The sequence below is a fragment of the Oncorhynchus gorbuscha genome, linkage group LG14 (assembly GCF_021184085.1).
Source record: "Oncorhynchus gorbuscha isolate QuinsamMale2020 ecotype Even-year linkage group LG14, OgorEven_v1.0, whole genome shotgun sequence".
NCBI classification, from domain to species: Eukaryota; Metazoa; Chordata; class Actinopteri; order Salmoniformes; family Salmonidae; genus Oncorhynchus; species Oncorhynchus gorbuscha.
In genome coordinates this window covers 45,509,960-45,529,762 of record NC_060186.1, presented here as the reverse complement: position 1 = coordinate 45,529,762, position 19,803 = coordinate 45,509,960, and positions in this window count along the sequence as shown.

Here is a 19,803-nt window from a genome sequence, read left to right as displayed (position 1 = left end):
AAAACCCCATGAGTACATGCATCCATCATGCCTTGTGTCAACATTAAAGGCTGCAGTGACCTACTCAGTCACCAGATCTAAATCCAATTGAGCATCTGTGGGATGAGATGGAACAAGCTAACTTAGAGACCCACTACCAGCCAATTTGACACAAGTGTGGGAAGCATCGGACTCAACATGGGCCAGTATCACTGTGGAACACTTTCGACACTTTTTAGAGTCCATACTCAACAAATTGAGGCTGTTCTGATGGCACAAGGGGGTGCGTCTCAATATTAGGAAGGTGTTCCTAATGTTTTGTACAGTGTATGTCTTAGGCATTTGGATTGATGTGGATTTGGCATTTAAAAACCATGGTAAAGAAGCTAAGAAGCTATTTAATGTTGTATTTGTCTACAGTAACAGATATTGCCTCTCTCTAAGCAGTAGGAAGCAGATTATTCAGTCAACTTTTTTATATGTTCTTGATTATGGTGATATTATTTATCAAAGCACAGCTGCTACTATTCTTAAACCTTTGGATGTCATCTATCATAGTGCACTTTGTTTTGTTAAAGATAACAGTTTTGATACCCACCACTGCATCCTGTATCAAAAGGTTGGCTGGACTTTGCTAAGGACCTGTAGATCTCTACATTACTCTATTTTTGTTTACAAGGCCGTACTTCATAAACTTCCAACCTATCGAACTTTGCTGGTGAGGTATAGACACCTGAGTTGCCTAACACATTCACAGGATTGGTTAACTCGCGAGGTTCCTAGGGTCTCCACCGAGCTAGGTAAATCTGCTTTTTATAACGACACAAGGCGAGACCCAGATGCAGACACGGGAGTCAGATGGTTTGAGCTCTGGTATTTCTTATAATCCAAGGGATAAACAAAAGGCAGGTCAGGGACAGGCAAGAGTTCATAACCAGGGCAGAGTTCAAAACGGTACAGGGTGGCTGGCACGCTCGAGGTCAGTGGCAGGCAGAGTGATCAGGCAGGCAAGGATGAAAACCAGGAGGACGAGAAAAAGAGAGACGGGAAAAAACAGGAGCTAAGAGAAAACCATTGGTTGACTTGGCAAACAAGACGAACTGGCACAGAGACTGAATCACAGGTATAAATACCCAGGGGATAATGGGGAAGATGGATGACACCTGGGGGAGGGTGGAGACAACCACAAGGACAAGTGAAACAGATCAGGGTATGACACTTTTAGTTTTAATGCACCGTATTGCTCAAACAAAATTCAAAACGTATTTCCTCTTGATGTTCTTTTGCCGTTCGGGTCATTTCAAGCATTGATTGGGGATTTATTTTTCGAAGGGAATGTATCCGTTTTTCTGGTTGATTGATGTTTTATTTGTGCTTCTGTCACGCCTTGGTCATTGTATTTCGTGTTTTCGTTATATTATTTGGTCAGGCCAGGGTGTGACATGGGTTTATGTTATATTGTATTTTCATATTGGGGTTTGTAGTATTTGGGATCGCGGCTGATTAGGGGTGTTGTATAGGCTTGGCTGCCTGAGGCGGTTCTCAATCAGAGTCAGGTGATTCTCGTTGTCTCTGATTGGGAACCGTATTTAGGTAGCCTCAGTTTCGCTTTGTATTTCGTGGGTGATTGTTCCTGTCTCCGTGTAGTGTTCACCAGATAGGCTGTAATAGGTTTAGGTAGGTTGGACCCCACTCCATTAATGTTCTTGTTCCTCCCCTTCGCGTCCTGGGATAATCCACCCTCTCCGCCGACCATGGCCTAATAGTCCTCACCCAGATCCCCACTGGACTGAGGGGCAGCTCGTGACTGAAGGGCAGCTCGGGACAGAGGGGCAGCTGGAAGAGACTGGTTGACTGGCAGATCTGGAAGAGACTGGTTGTCTGGCAGATCTAGAAGATCAAGGCTGACTGGCGGATCTAGCTACTATATGCAGACTGACAGCTCCTTGCAGACTGGCAACTCTTTGCAGACTGACAGCTCTGGCTGCTTCGAACAGACTGACAGCTCTGGCTGCTTCGAACAGACTGACAGGTTTGACTGCTCCATGCAGGCTGACAGCTCTGACTGCTCCATGCAGACTGGCAGCACCTTGCAGACTGGCAGCTCCTTGCAGACTGGCAGCTCTGGCTGCTTCATGCAGACTGACAGCTCTGGCTGCTTCATGAAAACGGACAGCTCTGGCTGCTTCATGCAGACTGACAGCTCTGGCTGCTTCATACAGGCTGACAGCTCTGACTGCTCCATGCAGACTGGCAGCACCTTGCAGACTAGCAGCTCTGGCTGCTTCATGCAGACTGGCAGCTCTGGCTGCTCCATGCAGGCTGGCAGCACCTTGCAGACTAGCATCTCTGGCTGCTTCATGCAGACTGACAGCTCAGGCTGCTCCGAACAGGCAGGAGGCTCCGGCAGTCCTGTAGAGAAGGAAGGCTCTGATAGCGCTGAACAGGAGGGAGACTCCGACAGCGCAGGAGGGAAGGAAGGCTCTAATACCGCTGAACAGACAGGAGACTCCAGTAGCGCAGGAGGGAAGGAAGGCTCTGGCTGTGCTGAACAGGCGAGGCGCACTGGAGGCCTGGTGCGTGGTGCTGGAACTGGTGCTACAGGATCGAGGACACGCACAGGAAGCCTGGTGCGGGGAGCTGCCACCGGAGGACTGGAGTGTGGAGGTGGCACAGGATGGGCTTGACCGTGAAGGCGTACTGGAGATCTTGAGAGCAGTGTAGGCACAGGACGTGCAAGGCTAGGGATGTGCACAGGAGGCCTGGTGCGTGAGGCTGGCACCAACTTCACCAGCCGACTAACACGCACCTCAGGTTGAGTATAGAGCGCTAACACAGGTGCTATCAAATCCCCGACACGATCCGTCGGACGAATATCATATCTATAGCACCAAGCTAGCAACTCCATCATTACTCTCCACTCCACTTTCCCCATTAACTCCTTCACAGTCTCTGCTTCGCTCACCTCTAACACCCGCTCTGGTTCTGGTCTCCTCCTTGGCTCCTCACGATAAACAAGGAGAGTTGGCTCAGGTCTATCTCCAGACTCAGCCATACTCTCCCTGAGCCTCCCCCCAATACATTTTTTGGGGTGACTTTCGGGTTTCACTCTGCGCCGCCGTGTTCTCCTTTTCGACTCCATTCGCCTATAGCCCTCTTCGCATTGCTGCAGCGAATCCCAGGCGGGCTCCTGCACTCTCTCTGGGTCGGCCGCCCACCTGTCGATTTCTTCCCACGTCGTATACTCCATACCTCTGCTGTCCATAACATCCTCCTTTCGCTGCTGCCTGTTAACACACTGCTCGGTCCGATTGTGGTGGGTGATTCTGTAACGGTGTTCGTCTGTTGAAGGAAGAGAGTCGGACCGAAATTCAGTGTGTTTGTTACTCATGATCTTTAATGAACGAAAACGAAACGATACATGAAATAACTCAATACAAAAACAACAAACGGAACGAGAAACCTATTACAGCCTATCTGGTGAACACTACACAGAGACAGGAACAATCACCCACGAAATACAAAGCGAAACTGAGGCTACCTAAATACGGTTCCCAATCAGAGACAACGAGAATCACCTGACTCTGATTGAGAATCGCCTCAGGCAGCCAAGCCTATACAACACCCCTAATCAGCCGCGATCCCAAAACTACAAACCCCAATACGAAAAACAACATATAAACCGGACCTCTGGCAGTCTCTATGGGGGTGCCGCAGGGTTCAATTCTCGGGCCAACTTTTCTCTGTTTATATCAATGATGTCGCTCTTGCTGCTGATGATTCTCTGATCCACCTCTATTCAGACGACACCATTCTGTATATATCTGGCCCTTCTTTGGACACTGTGCTAACAAACCCCCAAACAAGATTCAACACCATACAACACTCCTTCCGTGGCCTACAACTGCTTTTAAATGCATGCTCTTCAACTGATTGCTGCACCCTCCCGTCCGACTATCATCATTACTCGGGACAGTTCTGACCTAAAATATGGGGACAAATACAAATACCTGGGTGTCTGGTTAGACTGTAATCTCTCCTTCCAGACTCACATTAAGCATCTCCAATCCAGAATTAAATCTAGAATCGGCTTCCTATTTCGCAACAAAGCCTCTTTCACTCTTGCTGCCAAACATACCCTCGTAAAACTGACCATGCTACCGATCCTTTAATTCGGCAATGTCATTTATAAAATAGCCACCAGCACTCTACTCAGCAAATTGGATGTAGTCTATCAAAGTGCCATCCATTTTATCCCAAAAGCCCCATATACTACCCATCCCATATACTGGCCCTCACTACATATCCGTCGCCAAACCCATTGGTTCCAGGTAATCTATAAGTGTTTGCTAGGTAAAGCCCTGCTTTATCTTAGCTCACTGGTTACCATAGCAACACCCACCAGTAGCACGTGCTCTAGCAGGTATATTGAACTGGTCATCCCCAAAGCCAACACTTCCTTTAGCCGCCTTTCCTTCCAGTTCTCTGCTGCCAATGACTGGAACGAATTGCCAAAATCACTTAAGCTGGAGTCTTATATCTCCCTCTCTAACTTTAAGCATCAGCTGTCAGAGCAGCTTAGAGATCATTGCACCTGTACACAGCCAATATGTAAATAGCACACCCAACTACCTCATCCCCGTATTATTACTTACCCTCTTGCTATTTTGCACCCCAGTATCTCTACTTGCACATCATCATCTGCACATCTATCACTCCATTATTAATGCTAAATTGCAAAAATATTTCGCCTCTATGGCCTATTGTTTGCCTACTTCACCAACTGTTCTTCATTTGCACACAGAATATGAATGTTATCTGATACTAGCAAGTTATTGATTTCATGAACCTAGTTTCTTAAGCTACATATGTTAATATGTTAACGTGGGCTTTTTTAAATACTTTCTGGGAAGTTTAGCAGAGGTAGACATACTCAGGTTATTTTCATTAGTGCAAGGTGAGCACACAGTGGACTTCCTACTAGGGCACACCACCTCAGTGCTAACACTATTTGGAAAGACACACACCAGTCCCACAGTTGACAGTGCATGTCAGAACAAAAACCAAGCCATGAGATTGAAGGAATTGTCCGAAGAGCTCCGAGACAGGATTGTGTCGAGGCACAGATCTGGGGAAGGGTATCAAAACATTTCTGCAGCATTGAAGATCCCTTAGAACACAGTGGCCTCCGTTTTATGACAGGAGACAGTTTTATTACTCATCACTGTATTATTTACCACAAGGTCGCTGGACCTCTTTGAAGTCACGTAGATCACATGATTACAATTTTTTTTACAAAGCTCTGCTCCACAAGCTTCCAACTTACCTAACTTCACTATTAAGATTTGAAATGACAAGTTATCAAAACCAGTTCACAGGGTTTGTTAACTCTGGAGACTCCTTTGGTGTCTTCAGAGTTAGTTAAATCAAATGTTTGTTTTTCTGCTCCATATCTTTGGAATAATCACCAAAAAACAGTACACATATATGCCTTTGTGTCCCTGGGGCAGTTTAGAGTGTGGACAGAGGAATTTTATAATGAAGAATAAAATACAAAAAATAAATCTATATAGTGTCATACTTTACAAAATCAATAATTTACCTTGTCTAACAATTCAGTGCACAGGAAGTATCTGCAGAACATATTGTATACAATCAAAATGGCTAATTGAATAGCTTTGGGTGTTGGAGTCAGATGTAAGAGACAATATTGCGGTCTTCTTATCAATTACACTCTCTCTGATCTCAATCTCAGTTGTCATTTTATAATTCCTGGCCAAGGTCAGATTACTTTCCTCCAATGTGTATAAGAGTTTGGTGATGGTGTGGCCCCAGTGCTCCACTTTTATTATGTTTAATGACACAAACTCATCCTTCTCAATCAAATTGTTTGCCACGTTTAAAAATGACTGTGGAAACTAAAGGAAGGCAGAACACCATCATTTATGAGGGAACAAGACAATGCATATTGTGATGATGACAATGATGACATATACTGTACATACTCCTAGGCCTAGAACATTTAGTATCCTACTCCTAAAAATAGTAATAGCTGAGGGAAGTGAAGCTGATAGTTGGGATGTGCAATTGGAGAGTAGAGTTGCTGGGAGGGGGATAGAATGATGGTAAAAGAATAAAAGTATAAAAAATAAAACATAATAGAAAGTATGTTTGAATGACACTAAGGGGCACTGTTGTTACAGCTATTGCCGGTTTGCCTGGGGTTGATGCGGCCGTGCAGGTGTCTGTAAACATTAGGCTGACAACAGAACAGTGGTAGGCCTGATCACCGACAATGATGAGACGGCCTATAGGGAGGAGGTCAGAACACTGGCAGTGTGGTGCCAGGACAACAACCTCTTCCTCAACGTGAGCAAGACGAAGAAGCTGATCATGGACTACAGAAAAAGGCGGCCGAACAGGCCCCCATTAACATCGACTGGGCTGAGGTGGAGCGGGTTTCAAGTTTCCAGTTCCTTGGTGTCCACATCACCAACAAACTGTCATGGTCCAAACACATCAAGGCAGTCATGAAGAGGGCACGACAAAACCTTTCCCCCCTCAGGAGACTGAAAAGATTTGGGTCACCAGATCCTCAAAAGGTTCTACAGCTGCACCATCGAGAGCATTGGTTGCATCACCGCCTGGTATGGCAACTGCTCGGCATCTGAACGTAAGGCGCTACAGAGGGTAGTGCGAACGGTGCAGGACCTATATAATAGGCGGTGTCAGAGGAAAGCCCATAAAATTGTCAGATTCTCCAGTCACCCAAGTTAAAGACTGTTTTCTCTGCTACCGCACGGCAAGCGGTACTAGAGTGCCAAATCCAGGACCAAAAGGCTTCTGAACAGCTTCTACCCCCAAGCCATAAGACGGCTGAACAATTCATTCGCAACCGGACAATTTACATTGACTCCCCCCTTCCTTTTGTACACTGCTGCATCTACATGTACAGATTACCTCAACTAGCATGTACCCCGCACACTGACATGCTACCGGTGCCCCCTGTATATGGTCTCGTTATCGTTATTCTTATTGTGTAACTTTTCATTATTACTTTTTATTTTAGTCTACTCTGTAAATATTTTCTTCTTCTTGAACTGTAATGTTGGTTAAGGGCTTCTATAAGTAAGCATTTCACGGTAAAGTCTAGACTTGTTGTATTCGGTGCATGTGACAAAATAAAGTTTGATTTGATTTTGGTATGCACATACATGGACACACACACACGTGTAAATAGTGCAATACATGCACTCAAACATACTCAGTTGGACTTGCTGTTATGATTTTTGTTGTCCTTGATGTTTTTTGCATTATTGTTTTTTGTTGGTTGTTGGTGCATTGGGTTGGGGGGGGATATTGGGTGTGGGGAATTATTATTATTTTAGTTATTTATCTTTTCTGGGGGGGTCACTGTGTGGGGGTCTTGTATAGTTGAGGGGCAGCTTTTGGGGAACTGTGGGGGGGGGGTCTTGGAGGGCTGGTGGCCTGGAGGTTGGGAGCTTGGGCTGGTGGCTGATGGATCGCAGGTTCAGCTCCCCGTTTTTGACTTTTTTTCACAACAAATGTAAGTTAAAAGTTAAGTTAAAAAAAGAGTAATAGCAATGCTAGTGGAAATAAAGATTACTCTGTGACTTGTTTTGATCACGGACAGTTTGGCAGTTTGATTATTCTCCCTACAGCTCAACAGCGAGGCCGATCGAGAGAGGGCCTTCACATAGGAGATCACATCCACTGAGGAAAGCTCCCCTGACATCTGTCTGTCATTCTCCACCAGCAGGCTCTGAGGATCCGTAAGGTTGCTGATATACAATTGGAAGACACAAGTTTTAGTAAGCTCCTAAGAGGAGAAATAGGATGGTCCATTTAAAATTGTGTTCTGAAGGCAAAGCTGACAATTTAATAAGCGCATTACACTTATTAAAGATTTTCCCACACAAAATGTTCAGGCCAATGCCTGGAAATGCTGATTGACAAATCTATGTACCAATTGAATACCATATCTGTAAAGAAAATACATCTATGCCTTGACAGTGACCAACAGAGGGCAGTGTCCTCCTATAAATACTTTTATAAGTGGTACTACTTCCCTCGTTCATGTTTTGCAGTACCTACATATTCAAGAGGTTTGTTGACACTTTGTGTTGTGCACACAATATTGTCATGTACATTTTTCTGGGGATGCTCTGGCAAACATATGAATCAACATACTAATTTGACAGTCGACCAGAGTAACCTCAAAACTGCAGTTTTTTTTTTACTATATCACCAGGACATACTAAAAGTGTTACATATTTAAGTTTTAAAAGATAATTATGATAACACTCCTCACAATTTTTTATTAACTCTCAGAAAATATTTTATATTATATGGTAACCTCAAATAATTCGAATATTGTATCCTCCCATTTCCCTCAAAACCATTATTTTAAAAACTATCAATTCACCGATAGTTCATGCAGATTTGCATACAGATGCTTACTTTGACATATTATTCCATTCTTCCATTCCATTCTTAGTGCCTCAAGTAGAGATAAAAATATATATTTGGCAGCTGCAAAAGAAAGAACCATTTGTATTGTGGCAACGTGAAAATGGTCCACAGATTTGGCTGTTCTTGCATTCATCAACATCTAAAAGTAAAAAGCAAAACAGGGTGTTTTTGGGTGAAATTAAAGACATAAACAGCCTGGTTCTGGTAGTGTTCCAGTCCTCCCTGTCATAATTAGCAACAGAGGACATGGAATGCATATTTTGTTCCGTGGTGCGGTAAATTTAGGTTCCTTTACCTCCCCTGAATACCTCTGTAAATACAGCAGCTATCCATGTCAAGTTTGGTTTATTGAATGTAAGATCTATAAAAAATAAGTTGTTCATATGCAGTGATTTTATTATTTCCAGTGACATTGATATTTTCATGCTAAATGAGACTTGCCTTAAAACCGAGGATTTTAGTTCTCTAAATTAAACTATCCCTCCAGCCTTTTCTTATCTACAGGAATCCAGACCGTCTGGCCATGGTGGTGGGGTAGCCGTCATTCATAGAGACAAGTTTATATGTGGCCCTGTGTCATGTTGTGAATTTTCCTCATTTGAGAGCCTCATGTTTAGCTTGAACAAGAAACAGCCCACATTGTATATTGTTGTGTTCCACCCTCCTAAACCTAATATTTTGTTATTTGCCGGATTTTCTGACCTGATTTCTTTGGTTACTCCTGAATATAACAGGGTTGTTATTCTTGGAGATCTAAACAATGTGTTGCCCAAACAATGCTACCAGCTGGGGAGTTTATTAACCTGTTAGAATCCTTTAACTTTGTGCTACATGCCACAGGGCTTACACACAACAAAGGCCCTACTCTTGATCTCATGCTGTCCTATAGTCTGAATATTGATAACTTGGAAATCATTGACGCGTATGTCTCTGACCATCTCATTATTGTTTTTAAAACGCTTTCTCCTTCCTCTACCTCCTAAAAATGTGTCTGTCCCCACTCACTCTCGCATCATTAACTTGACAACTGCTAGTAAATGTATGAATGCTTTTCTATCCCCTACCACTGATCCTGTTCTTTGTCTTCACAACAATGATTTGTTGAACAGTTACAATGACATATGTCAGGCTACTTTAGATTCAGTGGCACCAGTAAAACCAATAATAGATTGTCTGCCAGTGTATCACCCTGGTTAAATTACCACTCTTGTGCTTTAAAAAGTTAACTTAGAAAGGTTGAATGTAAATTGAAGGCATGTAAACTGATGATCTGATGACAAATTACAATGGCATGCTTGCATTCCCTGATCTCTGTGAACATTTTTTACGATTCTTTACAGAAAATATTGAAAATGTTAGATCCCAAATTGACAGTAGCCTGCCCCATACCAGCATTTCTGGTCAGCAGGCACTTGAGGCAACTACACCGTAAACTCCAAAGTATTTTTAACTGAAATACTTCTAGTAAGTTGAACTCAAAGTCAACAAAAAGTAATAATTACTTAAAATGTTTATGGTACTGACTCAAAACGAAATGAGAAGTCACATCAAATCTATTTTTTAAAGTTATGATAACAAATTTACTTTTTTACCCAGCATGCTCTACAGCAGGTCATTTTTAATATATGTGCTTTTGCATGTACATTGAGTGATTGATTGATATTATGCTACACAAAGATAAATCACATTTTTCTGAACTAATCCAACCATTTAGTGAGATTTTTTGCACCAGTTACTGAAATGGTTGTTCCAGTTTAAATTTATTAGGCAGTCTCCTCACGCTGTTCCAAACCCTGGCCTCATTATGGATGCAGGTTATGGGTGAATAACAATTCCAACTATTGGATATCCTGACTCTGGATGGATTCCAATAGGAATATATATCACTTTGCAAGCAGTATTGTAAAATTGTGGTGCATTTTCCAAGTTTTCTAGAAATCCCGGGATGGGAGATTCTTGGAAATCCTCCAAAAATGTTTTTTTTTAACAAATGAATTTAGGTTAAACTGGAATTGTGCAACCCTACTTGCAGGCCTGATGTGGCCTGTAAAACCATGAGTTTCAGGCCACTGTATTTGTGTAAATCTAGGCACAAAATAAGGCCTGATGAGATATGTAAGGTATAAAAACCATCATAAAGAGATGAATTATAAAATTTGCCTAGGAACTCACTTAGTGAAGGCCACAGGACGGAAAATGAATACATTTTGTTGGAATCTAGCTTGAAAAAAACTTAGTCATGTTACCATACTAGAACTTATTGATTACTTTACATGATGGGGTAAATGAATGGGAGATAGTAACTTTCCATACACCCTGTCCCTAAGTGCAGAAAGTTCATACTCTGTTCCATGTTTCTAACGAGGGAGGCGAAGGGCAATAGTTAGTCTCTGATAAGGCAGGCCAGCTGCGGAAATAGGGAGGAGCGAGGAATGCGTCTCGAGGTCAAGTCAACAGATGAAGTTAGAAGAAACCTATGTGAGGGGGGCCAGAGAGTGCCACCACAACAACTCTCCTACTACAGTCCTATCTCACACATACACTTCCATGCCCACAAAGGTTCTAGTATCAGGCAGGGCTATGACTACACCAGTGAGAGGAACCATTAAGTTCCTGCCTAGCAACAGAGATGTATTGGCTATCTAGATGGGCTCCAAAGTGGCACAGCAGTCTAATGCACTGCAACTCAGTGCTAGAGGTGTCACTACAGACCCTGGTTCAATTCCAGGCTGTATCACAACCACCCATGATGATTATGATGATAAAGAGAGACCCAAGACAGCATGGCTGCAACACATGACAACACAACATGGTAGCAACACAACATGGCAGCAGCACCACATGGTAGCAGCACAAATGTGGTGCCAACATTGTTAGGCACAGACAACAGGACAAAAAGTTAGAGACAACCATATATCACACAAAGCAGCCACAAATGTCAGTAAGAGTATCCATGATTGAGTCTTTGAATGTAGAGAGGGAAATAAAACTGTCCAGTTTGTATTTATTAAGGTTCCCCATTAGCTGGTGCCAAGGCAGCAGTTACTCTTCCTGGGGTCCAGCAACATTAAGGCAGTTATATACAATTTAAAATATTACATGACATGACATTTCATAACCCTTTTCACAACACATTGTGTTCCCTGTGCCTGTATGTATGTCTCTTCACATTCCCCGCTGTTCCGTAAGACACAAATCTAAGCTTCCTTTATAGCCAAGATTTTAGAAAAACTTCATTTTTTAAGCAATTGATGGCTCATTTAAGTATGAACAACTTATTTAAAAAATTCCAGTCTGGCTTCCGATCACTTCGCAGCATGGACACTAATTCATTTAAAGTCAGTAATTACATTCTGTTTGTATTTGTATTTATTAGGGATCCCCATTCTTCTTGGGATCCAAACACATTAACATTTACATTTACATTTAAGTCATTTAGCAGACGCTCTTATCCAGAGTGACTTACAAATTGGTGCATTCACCTTATGACATTCAGTGGAACAGCAACTTTACAATAGTGCATCTAAATCTTTTAAGGGGGGGGGGGGTGAGAAGGATTACTTTATCCTATCCTAGGTATTCCTTAAAGAGGTGGGGTTTCAGGTGTCTCCGGAAGGTGGTGATTGACTCCGCTGTCCTGGCGTCGTGAGGGAGTTTGTTCCACCATTGGGGGGGCCAGAGCAGCGAACAGTTTTGACTGGGCTGAGCGGGAACTGTACTTCCTCAGTGGTAGGGAGGCGAGCAGGCCAGAGGTGGATGAACGCAGTGCCCTTGTTTGGGTGTAGGGCCTGATCAGAGCCTGGAGGTACTGAGGTGCCGTTCCCCTCACAGCTCCGTAGGCAAGCACCATGGTCTTGTAGCGGATGCGAGCTTTCAGCTGGAAGCCAGTGGAGAGAGCGGAGGAGCGGGGTGACGTGAGAGAACTTGGGAAGGTTGAACACCAGACGGGCTGCGGCGTTCTGGATGAGTTGTAGGGGTTTAATGGCACAGGCAGGGAGCCCAGCCAACAGCGAGTTGCAGTAATCCAGACGGGAGATGACAAGTGCCTGGATTAGGACCTGCGCCGCTTCCTGTGTGAGGCAGGGTCGTACTCTACGGATGTTGTAGAGCATGAACCTACAGGAACGGGCCACCGCCTTGATGTTAGTTGAGAACGACGGGGTGTTGTCCAGGATCACGTCAAGGTTCTTAGCGCTCAGGGAGGAGGACACAATGGAGTTGTCAACCGTGATGGCGAGATCATGGAACGGGCAGTCCTTCCCCGGGAGGAAGAGCAGCTCTGTCTTGCCGAGGTTCAGCTTGAGGTGGTGATCCGTCATCCACACTGATATGTCTGCCAGACATGCAGAGATGCGATTCGCCACCTGGTCATCAGAAGGGGGAAAGGAGAAGATTAATTGTGTCATCTGTGTGTCATCTCCTATCTGCAATGATAGGAGAGACCATGTGAGGTTATGACAGAGCCAAGTGACTTGGTGTATAGCGAGAATAGGAGAGGGCCAAGAACAGAGCCCTGGGGGACACCAGTGGTGAGAGTGCGTGGTGAGGAGACAGATTCTCGCCACGCCACCTGGTAGGAGCGACCTGTCAGGTAGGACACAATGCAAGCGTGGGCCGCGCCGGAGATGCCCAACTCGGAGAGGGTGGAGAGGAGGATCTGATGGTTCACAGTATCGAAGGCAGCCGATAGGTCTAGAAGGAGGAGAGCAGAGGAGAGAGAGTTAGCTTTAGCAGTGCGGAGCGCCTCCGTGATACAGAGAAGAGCAGTCTCAGTTGAATGCGTAGTCTTGAAACCTGACTGATTTGGATCAAGAAGGGCATTCTGAGAGAGATAGCGGGAGAGCTGGCCAAGGACGGCACGTTCAAGAGTTTTGGAGAGAAAAGAATGAAGGGATACTGGTCTGTAGTTGTTGACATCGGAGGGATCGAGTGTAGGTTTTTTCAGAAGGGGTGCCACTCTCGCTCTCTTGAAGACGGAAGGGACGTAGCCAGCGGTCAGGGATGAGTTGATGAGCGAGGTGAGGTAAGGGAGGAGGTCTCCGGAAATGGTCTGGAGAAGAGAGGAGGGGATAGGGTCAAGCGGGCAGGTTGTTGGGCGGCCGGCCGTCACAAGACGCGAGATTTCATCTGGAGAGAGAGGGGAGAAAGAGGTCAGAGCACAGGGTAGGGCAGTGTGAGCAGAACCAGCGGTGTCGTTTGACTTAGCAAACGAGGATCGGATGTCGTCGACCTTCATTTCAAAATGGTTGACGAAGTCATCTGCAGAGAGGGAGGAGGGGGGGGGGGATTCAGGAGGGAGGAGAAGGTGGCAAAGAGCTTCCTCGGGTTAGAGGCAGATGCTTGGAATTTAGAGTGGTAGAAAGTGGCTTTAGCAGCAGAGACAGAGGAGGAAAATGTAGAGAGGAGGGAGTGAAAGGATGCCAGGTCCGCAGGGAGGCACTTACATCATACTGTTCATAAAGCAAAATATAAAACAGTACATCATATAACATTATTACACCGCTACATATCTACAATATCACCATATAACAATATTACAATGTACATGTGTGTAGAGTGCGTGTGCTAGCATTTGTGTGTGTATGCGTGTGTTTGTGCCTGTGTGTGTGCCTCTTCACAGTACCTGCTGTTCCATAAGGTGTATTTTCTATATTTTTTTATATATATAATTCTTCTGCTTGCATCAGTAAACTAATGTGGAATAGAGTTCCACGTAGCCATGGCTCTATCTAGTACTGTTTGCCTCCCATAGTGTGTTCTTGACTTGGGGATTTTGAAGAGACCTTTGGTGGCATGTCTTGTGGTGTATTCATGGGTGTCCGAGCTGTGTGCTAGTAGTTTAAACAGATTCAGCATTCAGCATGTCAACACTTCGTATGAAGTCAAGCTCTCCACCACTTTGAGCCATGGGTGATTTACATGCATACTATTAATGTTAGCTCTATGTGTACATTTTAGGGCCAACTGTTCTGAGCCAATTGTAATTTTCAGATGTTTCTCTTTCTGTCACCTGACCACACGACTGAACAGTAGTCCAGCTGTGACAAAACTAGTGCCTGTAGGACCTGCCTTGTTGACGCTTTATAATGGACAGACATATTCTCCTATCTTAGCTATTGTTGTGTCAACATGTTTTTAACATGACATTTTACAGTCCAGGGTTACTCCAAGTGGTTTAGTCACCTCTTGCTCAAATTGATCAATTTACACATGATTTATTACAATATTTAGTTGAGGTTTAGGGTTTAGTGAATGATTTGTCCCAAATACAGTGCTTTTAGTTTTGAAATATTCAGGACTAATGTATTCCTTGCTACCCATTCTGAAACTAACTACAGCTCTTTGATAAGTGTTGGAGTCATTTCAGTCGCTGTAGTAACTGACTTGTATAGTGTTGTCATCTGCATACATAGACACACTGGTTTTAATCAAAGCCAGTGCCATGTCATTTGTAAAGATTGAAACAAGTAAGTGGCCTAGACAGGTGTTTCTACCTGGATTATGTTGGAGAGGCTACCATTAAAGAACACCCACTGTGTTCTGGTAGACAGTCTTTATCCATACTATAGCAGGGGGTGTAAAGCCATAACACATCCTGTACGTTTTTCCAGCAGCAGACTATGATCAATGTCAAAAGCCGCACTGAAGTCTAACACAGCCCCCACAATCTTTTTATCATAAATTTCTCTCGGCCAATCATTTGAGTAATTGCTGTGCTTGTTGAATGTCCTTTCCTATTAGCGTGCTGAAAGCCTGTTGTCAGTTTGTTTACTGTAAAATGCATAGTTAAATAAAGGCTACATTTATCTAGTAAAACACAATTTTTTCGAAAAGTTTCCTGATGGTAATTGGTCGGCTATTAGAGCCAGTAAATGGGTCTTTATTATTATTTGGTAGCGGAATGAGTTTTGCTTCCCTCCAGGCCTGAGAGCACACACTTTCTAGTAGACTTAGATTGAAGATATGACAAATAGGAGTGGCAATATCGTCCGCTATAATTCTCAGTAATTTTCCAAACAAGTTGTCAAATCCGGGAGGCTTGTCATTGTTGATAGACAATCATTTTTTCACCTCTTCCACACTCACTTTACAGAATTCAAAATTACAGTTCTTGTCTTTCATAATTGTGCTCCTTCTGTAGCTCAGTTGGTAGAGCATGGCGCTTGTAACGCCAGGGTAGTGGGTTCGATTCCCGGGACCACCCATACGTAGAATGTATGCACACATGACTGTAAGTCGCTTTGGATAAAAGCGTCTGCTAAATGGCATATATTATTATATTATTATATTAATTTAGTCAGGTATACTTGGATGTGTAAGTTTCAGACTGATCCAGTGAAGTATTGCATTGCTGCACAAAATGTTGTATCATGTCTGCACAAATGTGCTGAATTCGTCATTCAAGTACATTTTCAAGTACACAAATATAGAGAACATAAAAAATGATATGGTAATACATTTTTTCTAGTTTACCTACTCCCAGGAAGGTCATACATGAAATACACAGAAAATATACTAACCTTCATCCATCTAGATGGATGTGGGTGTGGGGTCAGAAACAGCAGGGTTTCAAACTTTAGAATCCAGTTCCTACATTTGAATAGAAACATGTATTTTATCAAACTAAACTATGCTACATTTTATCTCTGGGACCCTCAGGATGACAAATCAGAGCAAGATTACTGAATGTACCGTAAGTACATCATCTCCCTCACATGCACCACTAATCATAGAATGGAATGTGGCTGTTTATTTTTATCACCAAGAATTGTCAGTTCACGCTATCTCAAGTAAAACCATACACCCAAATTAGCTGCAGGGTTCTAGAGTGGAGACACTAAAAGACACTAAAACACATCATTAGTAGGACAGAAATACAGTATCTTACAGTATGTTAAGTACTGTAAATAATTGTTAAATATCCAACAAATGATGTAAATATGTACTTTTTCTGTCACAGCACTCTCCTCAAACAATAGCATGGTATTTTTTCACTGTAATAGCTACTGTAATTGGACAGTGCAGTTAGATTAACAGGAATTTAAGATATCTGCAAATATAAGACATGTCTATGTCCTGAAAAATTTGATGTTACTTACAACGTCATTCTAGTCATGTTAGTGCACAATGGCAACAACCGTCCCGGTATAGGGACACCGATCCCGTAGAGGTTTTAACACAGTGTCCAAAGAAGGGCCAGAAGTATACAGAAGGGTGTCGTCTGCGTAGAGCTGGATCAGAGAATCACCAGCAGCAAGAACGATATCACAGTCGGCCCGAGAATTGAACCCTGTGGCACCCCCATAGAGACTGTCAGAGGTCCGGACAACAGGCCCTCCGATTTGACACACTGAGCTCTATCAGAGAAGTAGTTGGTGAACCAGGCGAGGCAATCATTTGAGAAACCAAGGCTGTTGAGTCTGCCAATAAGAATGTGGTGATTGACAGAGTCAAAAGCCTTGGACAGGTCGATGAATAGAGCTGCAAAGTAATGTCTCTTATCGATGGCGGTTATGATATTGTTAAGGACCTTGAGCGTGGCTGAGGTGCACCCATGACCGGCCCGGAAAACATATTGCATAGCGGAGAAGGTACGATTGCAACAATTTTGGCAGATCATTTTAGAAAGAGAGGGTCCAGACGGTCTCGCCCGGCTGATTTGTAGGGGTCCAGATTTTGCAGCTCTTTCAGAACATCAGCTATCTGGATATGGGTGAAGGAGAAATGGTGGGGACTTGGGCGGGTTGCTGTGGAGGGTGCCGGGCAGTTGATCGGGGTAGGGGTAGCCAGGTGGAAAGCATGGCCAGCCGTAGAGAAATGCTTATTGAAATTCTCAATTATAGTGGATTTTTGTCGGTTGTAACAGTGTTTCTTAGCCTCAGAGCACTGGTTAGCTGGGAGGAGGTGCTCTTATTCTCCATGGACTTTACAGTGTCACAGAACGTTTTTGAGTTTGTGTTGCAGGATGCAAATTTCTGTTTAAAAAAGCTAGCCTTAGCTTTCCTAACTGCCTGTGTATATTGGTTCCTAACTTCCCTGAAAAGTTACATATCACGGGGGCTGTTCAATGCTAGTGCAGAACACCACAGGATGTTTTTGTGCTGGTCAAGGGCAGACAGGTCTGGAGTGAACTAAGGGCTATATCTAGTGTAGTGACTACTACACATGGCAAGGAATGATTATTATTGCCATTTTTGGGAGGTGGACAAGTACACTGGACTTCCTTTACGACCAGTGTGGTACACCTCAGTACTATATTAGATGTGTTCTAAGATAATCCCTGCCTAGGGGCCTGTCTGCTCCTCACTGTTCTCAAAGGGGAGTTTACAACTAGATTTGATACATGCTCTGGCGGCCTCATACGGTGTTGTCCGTAGTCTCGACACCCCCCCCCCCCCCCCACTGGTCTCGATAAGGCTCATCATGGGTCTGGGCTACTATTCCCCCCCTTTGTGTCTCGGGACCCCCCACCAGCTGGTGCTGTTGGTATCCGAGGCGTAAACAAAAAGTTTGGACCCTATGTACGAGTTGTCAGTGGCCTCGTTATTATGAGAGGGGCTGTAACCTTTCAACCAAATCTCCTGGTGTTTGTGCTTCAACACCCTCAGTGGCTGTCGAGGTCTGTCAGTCACCACCGCATCAGCGTGTGGAAACCTCTTCAGTACCTGCGAACTGAGACGAGGACTACGGTCTGTGATATTGCAAAGTGTTTCACCAATGGGAGTCATCGGGTCAGTTGCTGGACTGACACCATTAGTGTCATTTTAAGGTTGACAGTTCCCCACAAAGCAGAAGGTGTGTCATCGGAAGCAGAGTATACTCTGCGCATCAATGTTTTTCTTGCTGAGACGGCCGCAGTGTTTGCGGAAGTGTCTGAAGGGCACGAGAAGTTCATCTCGACTACCGTATTGCACGACTGCAAGGAGGAGGGAAGTTGCTCATTCACAGAGACAGCTGGCTCGAAATCATGAAAATAATTTTCAATCAGATTGGCTGATGGATTGTGTCGAAATATCGTAATATCTTCTTGGATCGGATTCTGCACCAAGGGTTTTCTAAACATCTTTTTCCCAAGGGGTGCTTTCGACAGATACTCCTCGTGAATGAATGCGTTGCAGCTAGCTTTAGGGGAAGAGAGTGTGGTCGGTGGAGAAGGCACTGTAGCCTGTGACCATACCTGGTTGGTTTTCCAATCCATCAATGGGAGTAACCGATCCATCAAGTCTGCTCCAAGTAGCAGGGGTACAGTTTCGAGGCTGGTAACATACACAGGGTGAACAAGCCATATGTCCTTGAAGTGTAGTTTCAGCATGACTCTCAATGTGAGAGGCGAGGTAGTCTGAGTGACCCCTCAAAGTGTAGTGTCGCATCGTTCCACTTTTAACCAATGTTTAGTTGGCTTCAAAGCCCTTTTAAATCATCAAACAATGTTTGAGAGATGTGTGATATTGTCGCACCCGAATCAATTAGCGCATGGCAAGTTAAGCAGTCCTTCAGGACTGTTTTCAGGTATGGTCATTTCGATTCGTGTTTAGTGGACATATTCCCCACAAAGTGGAGTGGTCGTTCGCAATGACGTGATGTGTCAATTCTGTTCAAGGTGGAAGCAGATCGACTTTTCCGATTTTGAGTGTGCTTGGCTTTAAAGAAGCGGTTGACCTGTTTCTGAGTCTATAGACAAACCCTGTGGGTTTCTTTCTTGATCAAGCAGGCCCTGGATATGGTCTCGAGTGAGAGCTGGAGAGATTTGAATTTTAATGTCCTTGCTATGGGTGTTAATTCCTGCGGACCTGGTGCCCGGTAATTCCTTGTCTTGTCCTTGTACTTATCTTTTACCCTTTTCCCAAATGTTTCTCGCTTTAGTTCTTCACGTAGTGGTGCTTCTGAAGAACATTGGTCTACGTTTTGATCATCCTTCAACCCTTTGTTACCCTTGTGCTCTGACACTTTGTGTGAGTTGGGTGCAGGAACTTAGTGAACAGGTCGATTGTAGCGGTAGTCATTTTGATGGCGAAGTACTTTACAGTTATTTCGACCACGGAGGTTATTGGAATCATGGTTTCGTGGTAGAAACTGTTGTTGTGCGTCATCTCTTAACGCTCCAATACCTAATAATGCACCCTCTGACTGGAGTGAGTGCTCCTGGTCAAACTTCAAAACCGAGTGATCAGGGCTCTTAGCGTTGCGAGCTTTTGATTCCTTAAAAGCTGTCCTTGCAAGCTCTCTGAGTTGTAAGATAGGCAAGCCAACGTGGGCTGCAGGGCCCAAGTAGGTAATGAAGGTGGGATACATGTTCGACAGGAACATTTGTTAAAATGGTAACAGGTCTTC